Genomic DNA, 9,199 nt, shown 5'->3' on the forward strand with positions numbered 1-9,199 from the left:
ACATAAGTTTCTTTAGATCTTATAGGAGAAATCAAAGTTTCTAGGTTTAATATAGAATATTTGGTTTATATTAATACTGAATATTTAAATATTGTACTTAAATACAAATATTTAAATGTAAATAATATTTAAAAAATATCGAATATTGAATTTAATTTTGTTAGGTTTACATTAACTTTTGAGTAAAAAATAATCATTTTTTTAAATTAGTACGACAAATACGTAAAATACAGCAATTATTTAATAAATAATTAATATATTTATATTAATATGCTTAATATATAATAAATTTAAAAAAATGCTTAAATAATTAAATATTCTGCCTATGTATAGTATATTATATCGTCATAGCACGTAAAATATTTCAGTAACAAATTAATAACAGGGAGTGTTTGGTCTTTGTGATGTATGTTTAGCGCGTTAATGTTTACGTGCCTTGATTCGCACAACGACACTCGAATAAAAAAGTAATGATGCGAGATGTTCTATTAAATACATTTTCTAAACATAATTGCGATCAGTGTTGAAAAATCATTTGCTATAATAATATAATTAATGAGTAATTAACTTTTAAATAATATGCAATTACGTATATTGCGATGATAGTCCTCGAAGCTCAAATTCCATGGGATTTATTCATTTAATTAAATAAGAAACATATACATATATATATATATAAACAGTAACGCGGTAATGTTTCTGACTTACGGTCATTCGCACTCGATGTGATTACGGTCGGCGACACTCGAGTAATAAAGTAGTGGTACAAAACGCTTCGTATATTGTAATATTTTTATTAAACACGATTACGATTAATATTGAAACATAATTTGCTATAAATATTAATAATTAAAAATTAATTAACTCTTGATAAATGACATAAAACTGTATCGCAACGATAAACCTTTATCGAATCGTAATCATTCATTACTGTTAATAAAAATTAAGACAGGGGATACATAAAAGTAGATAAGAGAATTAATTACGTTATGATCTTTCGATTATTGATGCTTATTATAATAATATTTCTTTAACAATTTTAGAATCAAATATATTTCGACCAATGCTTGAAATTTTCTAAATTCTTGTTAATTAAACAATATACAATTTAATCGAGAATCGATTTAATGTGATAGGAATCCAACATATTAAATAATCACATCGATGTTTGCAATCTTTACGGACAATAATTATTATTGTAATACTTAGAGTCACAAATATATTCCATCCGTGTTACTTTATCATTCTACTTGACAATCTAAATATAATTTGGGGGGGGGGGATTGTGAGAGAACACGAAATAAAACAATCGAATTATAGATGCAAATAATTAGCATAACATAAGACTTCATGATGAATAGTTTAATAAATAATCAATTAATCTTAATCAATAAATTAAAATACTTCTATAATTTAATATTCCTCGCGCAAATATTTTATATTACAGAAAATATTTCGGCAGCGAGAGAATTATCAATAACACCGTGTTCGACCTTGATAAACAGTATCGCGCTATTGTTAATATGTTACACGGCTTTATTATCATTCGCACAGTGACCTAGAGTAGTGACGTGAGAGACGTTTCACATATTATCAAATTCATTCTATACGTAGTCAACCTTGGCGATATAAACAGTACCGCGGTAATGTTTCTGACTTACGATCATTCGCTCAGTGGCTCTTGAGCAGTGAAGTAGTGATGTGAGACGTATCATATATTATCAAATTCTTTCTCTGAACACAATTGCAAGTGCAACGAGGAACTTTTCGTGAATGAGTGTAAGTGCAACGAGGGATTTAAATCAGTGCAACGAGGATTGAAGTGCCACGAGGAAATAGTGAAGAAAGCAAAAGAAGAAAGGAGGTTTTGGAAATGGATGGACCAATGAGATATGATGTAAGTTATTAATATAAATTATTTATCACATTCATTATTTATTATATTGTTGCGTCCCCGCGTCCCGTCCCGCTGAATGTATTCGTCATCCGTTGAATTCTTTCGAAGAAGATCGTTTCCGCGCGCGTTGTCAAGATGTTGTTATAAACAACGACTGTTAGAGAGTCTGGGTTTAGCTGTTAAGCTGTGCGGACGCGCGTTTATTTGTGATCCGTTTTACGATTATTCTGAATTCTTGTATGTTACTCGGTTTAAAATTCTTGTGCACGAACGTCAGCGTATGCCGATTGTGTCGCGCGCATTCGATATATATCGTTCCGCGGACGCAATAATATATAAATTATTTATCATTAGTATATATTCAAAATATACATATTTCACGTTTCATTTTATTTCTTTGATAGTGATTCAATAGTGATTTTAAATTGTAACATATATAATACATATGCTTATAAAAAATATTCCATTTTATTTTAAAATAATTAAAACATTTATAAAATTTTTTATTAATTAATATTTTCAGATACTTCTTATATTTTATAAAACATTTCATATTAATATATTTATTTAAATATTTCATATATAAAAATATAGAAATTTTTTTATTTATCATATTTTTAAAAGTTTATATCTATAAGAAATATAAATTATTTTGTAATTACGCGATTTATAACATTAAAAGATATCTATTTAAAAGTAAAAATTAATTGCGCGCAATAATTAGTTTTAAAATCAATTATTTTGAACATTGCTTTATATAATAGATTTTCTTTTATTTTTTATATTTTTATTTATCGTTTATATTTGCGAATTTAAATTTATGTACTGTATTACAAAATAAATTTCAAATTATGTATTATATTATATATAAAATTATATATAATATAACTCTCCCATGGGGTACACCTTGTCGTGGTGGGAGGGCTTAGTACTTGGATGGTGCCTTGAGGTTTATTTTAAATTTTTCTATTTATGATAAATCTTAAGGTGCCTGAATGGGAAGCTAAGTACCCTTTCGCGTCGTCGGTGCCGTCAATGTGCCGCGGACGACAAGCGCTTCGTTACCGCGTTTTCGCGTTGTAGTATTCTCGCGTTGTCGCGTTTTCGCAGAACTTTTGGACTTTTTCATATAAAATCCCAATTTCAGTTATTGTCACGAGTCTCTACTTCCGATGCCAACTAACTGGGATGTTTCGAGTTTGCACACGTTGCTATGCAACGTACACTCTTGCTTCGTGCTTCGTCAAGTGATTCGGCCCGAATTAGTTAGAACTCGATCGATTGCTCGGAATGGTCGTCAATGGGTCCCTTCTCTTTGCTCGTCTACAGCCACGCACTGCGTGTGTTAACCCTGCCGAGGAGTCGAGTGGATTCCCCTAGGCACGATTTTCGCTCGGTAAAAGGGGTTGCCTCCCCATTTTTTAAATTGCTGAATGTTAGCATTTAAAAAATGTGGGTATCCTCTTCTTTTGCCGTCTACTAGCCTGGTGTAGCATATAGCAACCGCGGGAGGCATAATATGTCCGGGCGGAGCACCTGAAATCGTGCTTAGCGGGTCCAGGTTCGATACGAGATAGGATAATTATGCGCGAAAAAGAGTTGGTGAACTTCATTTTCCTCTATTTCCGTCAATCGTTTCGTCTTCTTTCCGGTTTGGGCTTAGTCCTTGCTCGTTGTATCGTTGCATTCCCGACCTGTTGACTTGAAGCTAATTCTCGTGAAATGAAATGGGATTTTCGTTCGTACCGAAACCGGGAGTGTCGTACCAAGTATATATATATTAAATATATACATCGCGCGATCAAATTTTTAATCGTACCGAAATAGTGCGGGAGTGCCGTCCAGTATCGCGCGTAAAATAGCGAAGATAGCGATATAAAAATATCGCTCGTGAGTGCGGGAGTGTCGTTAAAAGTATCGCACGTCAACCACATGAGAGGAGGAGGAGGCCTGGGAGAGGCATCTTGCATCGGCGGAGCAACCTGATGGTGAGTATCTATTATTTGTATATCAATTGTTATAAATCGTTATAAACGAATAATAATTCGATCTTATTATTTAAATGAATTAAAAAGAAAATTAGAGAGAAAGATTTTTATAAAAATCATATAAAACTTTCTATTTAAAAAACAGTTTCAAAAATTTATAAAATTTTTTCATACGTGTTTATCTGCTTATTATTTTATACATCGGATATAAAATTCCGCGCGATAAAATTTTTTTTAAATATTAATTGCATTTTGTGAGCATTATTATAAATGAATTTTATATTTGTATGTTACAGACAACTAGCTTCGATAACAACAACTCCGCTGTTGCGCATCAGTGCCGGTGAGTGAAAAAAACTTTTATTTAACTTTAAGGTAACGGATTCGTAGAGATTGCAGATGTAGATGTAGATTGTAGATTGTAGATAAATCCATTGCCTTAAAATGGATGACCTAGGATGGATTAAATTAAATAAATTAAATAAAATAATTAAATTAAATTAATTAAATTAAATTAAATAATTTTAATAAGTTCTTTCGAACTTATGCTTTACATCTATTGCGAAAATATATTGAAATATTAATTAAAAAGAGAAGAGATCAAGAAAAGATTTTTTGTAAAGATTTTGTCTAATTTATTAAATAAAGGACACACATTAACAATTATCAATTTTATCAATTTTTGATGCTAATTTACTCTTATAATACGCACTTATCTTCTAATTGCTCATAGCTCATCCATCGTAGAATTTGTTTGTAGATATTGTTTTTAAACTTTACTTTAACTTAACATAAAGCCAAATGATTAATTAATTAAATAATTTGTAATATGATAAATACACACATTAATTTTATATTTTATTATAAAATATAATTTATAGGAATTTGTAGTAATTTGGCTTTATTTGAGTTAAAATAAAGTTATATTCAAATATTTAATGAACGATCGTGAAATCGAACGATCGTTACTAAATGAGCGTAAATATTTCACGCTCTTTTGCCAGTAATTATCCGGCAAAAGAAGGAGTAATTATCTCCTTCTTCGATCTCTGATTAGAGATCGAGAAAGAAAGTGGCCAGGATCAACGAAAGGTAGGTTCAACTGGCCTGAAGAGTACGGTTAGGGCGCGCGGTTAGGGCACGTGACTAAAATATATACATGATTAGGTGAGGTGATGATTAGAGATAGGTTCCTGAAATCTCGAATAATTTTAGTTAATCAGGAAGTAGGGTTGTTAAGGCTATTAAGTAAAATCGTTAGAATTCTTTTATTAATATTAGGGTTGTTAGGGCTCTTAAGATCATTAGAATTCTATAATAGTAGGATTGTTAGAGCTATTAAAATTATTAGAATCCTTTAATAGTAGGGTTGTTAGGGCTATTAAGTAAGATTCATTCTTTCTTTTAATATTCCAATAATCCTAGGGGTAAATAAAAACTATTTTCATTAAGTTGAATTTATTTTTAAAAACGTTGTAAAAATAAATATAACATGTTTTAAAAATAAAAATGTTTTAAAAGTGAAATTTAAATTATCAAAATTATCTTCAGAAATATTAAAGAAATTGCATAATTATTAATGTTTAAGAAATCTTAACATGTTATATTTTATTTTAAAACTTAAAAATATATGTGTATTAAATCAAATATAATATTAAATCCAAATGTTAATGCTATCAATATCAAATTATTATATCGATGTTATTAAATATTTGAAGAAATGGAATATTATTATTTGATATTGATAGCATCATAAATTTGTAAATTGTAAATTGTAAATTATAAATAGTTATAATTGTATTTTAATTATAATCTAACATTGATATTTTAATTGTAAAATACAATACAATTATGACTTTAATTATATTATATGAAATTGTATTTACGATTGTAAATTCTTATGTAAATTACACGAAAAATTATCGAAAGTATACGTATAATGATTACATAATAGTAATTAACATAATAGTAATTCATTAAATTAAAGTATTTGTTTCTGTAGTATATATTTTTGGAATATTCATAAAAGAGTAACTGTTTGTATTTTCATGTCAAAGAGTCATTAATAAATTCAGAAAATTTTTATATAAAATGTAAAAATTCGATGCTAATTAATGATTAAATATAAGCATTATAAAATTTGACGGACGCCTTCGTTACAGAATCGCGAGTCAATTATTATAAATTTAATGATATGCTTTCCGTTAGCTTTATTTATTTATGAATTCCATATCGCGCGGAACTGAATATTCTTAAAATAAATTATTAAATTATGATTGCGAAAATACCGTGTTCTTTCCGCGTTCTCTTTGCGTCCTTATACAAGATTATCATTTTAACAGAAGAATTTTATCGCTGTCCCTCTCGTCAGATAATATTCCTAAATATTGCTAATTAAATATAAAGAAATGTCGAATAAGAGAGTGAAGATTCGATGTGATAAGTCAACGATTAAATATTAGCTTCACAAAATTTAACGATCACCTTCGATATTATAGAATCGCGAGTTAATTATTATGAATTTAATAATTTGTTTTTTCAATTATATTTGTATTTACGAATTTTTTTTTTCGTATCGGAAAATATTCATAAATAAATTAATAAATTACCGTTGCGAAAACACCGTGTTTTTCTCGCGTTCTTTTTCGCGTTCTTAGACGAGATTGTCGTTTTAATAAAAGAGTTATCATTGTTCTTTCCGTTAAATAAACATTAATGAATGTTGTGTGGCTCGTACCGCCGAGGAGTCGAAACGATTTTCATTATGGAAAATTATTTCTCACCGGTTTTTGTGAGATCCATTCGCGACGTCTAGTTCGGTGCCCTGTTGAGAATTGGGAATTTTTATTGTAAGATTGAAGGAACTAATCCCAGGTTTTCCTGGCAATTTCCGAAAGCAATGATTTCGGTAGTAATTCAACGACGATACGTTTCTTTAACGTCGAATTAATTTAAATAATATATATTTAGATGAGAGAAATGTATCTTTTCTTTTCTTCATTAAAAATGTTCTATCATTATTAGGTTTGGTATTATTATTGTCTATATATATAATGCCAGAAAGATTTAATAGTAGATTAAATATGGATATAGCGTTGTGTATAAATTTTAATTTTTCAAGTAATTTCATATTGTAATTAATTTGTATAAATTTTTTGATAAAAATGATTACGAACGAATATATTTTTAATTAATATAATTTGTCTCTTTTGAAAAATTATTTCTAGGTGCTGGGGATATTAACATTAATTTTTAGTTTCTTTTAAGAAACTATTTGCAGGTATTGGACATCCATCGCCATTTTGAAATATTAGTTTTTAGGTATATACCATTTTATATATATGTATAATAAAATACATGCACAAATTCACGTATCCAAAATATTTTTATAATTTTTAATAATGTTATATATATGTATATATAAGCGAAATTATACATGAATGTTACATAAAATGTGCGAATACTTAAAAATTTCGAGACAAATCGAATGGGTACTCCTATATCAGCAAGATATTGATTAAAAGAAAAGAAATTATTAATTTAAACGTTATAAGAATAAGAATCTAGAGAATTAATCCAGAATTAATTGTTTAAAATTATTTGATTTATTTTATTTTGCACACTGTTTGAATTGAAATTTTTTAAATCTTGCTGCTATCGGGTTCGATTCGTCTCGCGCGCGCGAACGGTACCCCAAATTATGTGTTCGCACATTTAACACATACTCCAATAATGCATGTATTTTATTATTTATAAATATAATCGTTCGTAATCACATGTCAATAAAAAAGGTCGTTATATCCATTTAATTTTCAATAAAGAAATATATTTCTTAATAATGGAAGAACATGTTTTCTGATATGCATATCAATTTCGTGAATTAAAAATAATGACGAGGGATAATTGTCGTTGATTTATTACTGAAATCATTGCTATCGGGAATAGTCCGGAAGATCCAGGATTCGTTCCCTCCTACAGTGAAGTTCCCGACGTTCAATGGATCACTTAACTTTTCTTCGCAGATTGATCTTGCGAAATCTGATGTAGAAACAAGATGTTAATCGTTCTCCATTTTTGAGATCGCTTCTCTTTTTATCGGATTATCGGTATGTCACTCGCGTATCTACAATTGAATATTCTGAATATTATCGATTTATTTATTCGTCGCATTTTATCGTGTATTTTAAATCGTGATTTATCTTATAAAAATTCGCAAGTAAATCGGTCGGTGAATTGCATATTCACAAACATTACAGACCTTAAGTGTTTGTCGAAATATTTTCGATTTTCTATATTTACGTGATAATAATTATATCGCGCATGTGTCTATTGAGAGCTTAGATTATTATATTATAAAAATTACACGTATCGTGATCAAATATTCCGCATATTATCGACTTATTTATTCGTCGCGTTTTCTCGGGAATTTTAAATCGCGATTTATCTTATAATTTAATCGTTGATTTATACATTGAAGCTTTATTTATCTTTCCACGTCTTCGAATATTGTTTTTGATAGTTCGTGCAAAATGCTGGTAGTGCAAATATTTTCTTCTATAATTTAAAAGACGATCGATAACTATATTAATGACTGTTTTAAACGTGATTCTTTACATTATTTAAATCTTATTAAACTCTACAATTACATCGATTATTAGAGGGACTTTGAAAATCATTCGTTCCGTTATTTTCTATTAAACGTGACCACAACGCTATTTTTAATTATATTTTAAAGCTTATAGAGCTCATTTCATCTTATTCGTGAAATTCGTATAAAGTCGCGTATTAATCGCAAATAAATCGGACAGTGAATTTTTTGTTCATAAACAATACGGATCACAAATGTTAGCCAAAATATCTTCGTCTGTCATCATTTGTGTGATAATAATTATATCGCACGCGTGTCTATTGATAGTTTCGATTATCATATTATAAAAATTATGCGTATCACCCAATCGCGCGAATATTCCGATTATTGTCGATTTATTTATTCGTCGCGTTTTCTCGCGAATTTTAAATCGCGAATTATTTAGTAATTTAATTGTTGATTTCGAAGTTTATTCTATCTTTTCATTTTGAATATTTCCTTTGATAATCTATACAAAATGCGCCAGTAATGCAAATACTTTCTTTTACAATCGAAGAAACGATCAATAATTTTATTAATGATTCTTTTGATCACGATTATTTACGTTATATAAAACTTATTAAATTCTATTATTGCATATCTATTATTAATAATAAATGTCGCGTAATTAATCTTCGCTGATCAGTCTCGTCTGGACTATGTAAAAATTTTTAGTAAATTTTATAT

Source organism: Camponotus vicinus, unplaced genomic scaffold, assembly GCF_025532165.1.
Source record: "Camponotus vicinus isolate PSW18456_S1 unplaced genomic scaffold, iyCamVici1.0 SCAF_9, whole genome shotgun sequence".
Lineage (NCBI taxonomy): Eukaryota > Metazoa > Arthropoda > Insecta > Hymenoptera > Formicidae > Camponotus > Camponotus vicinus.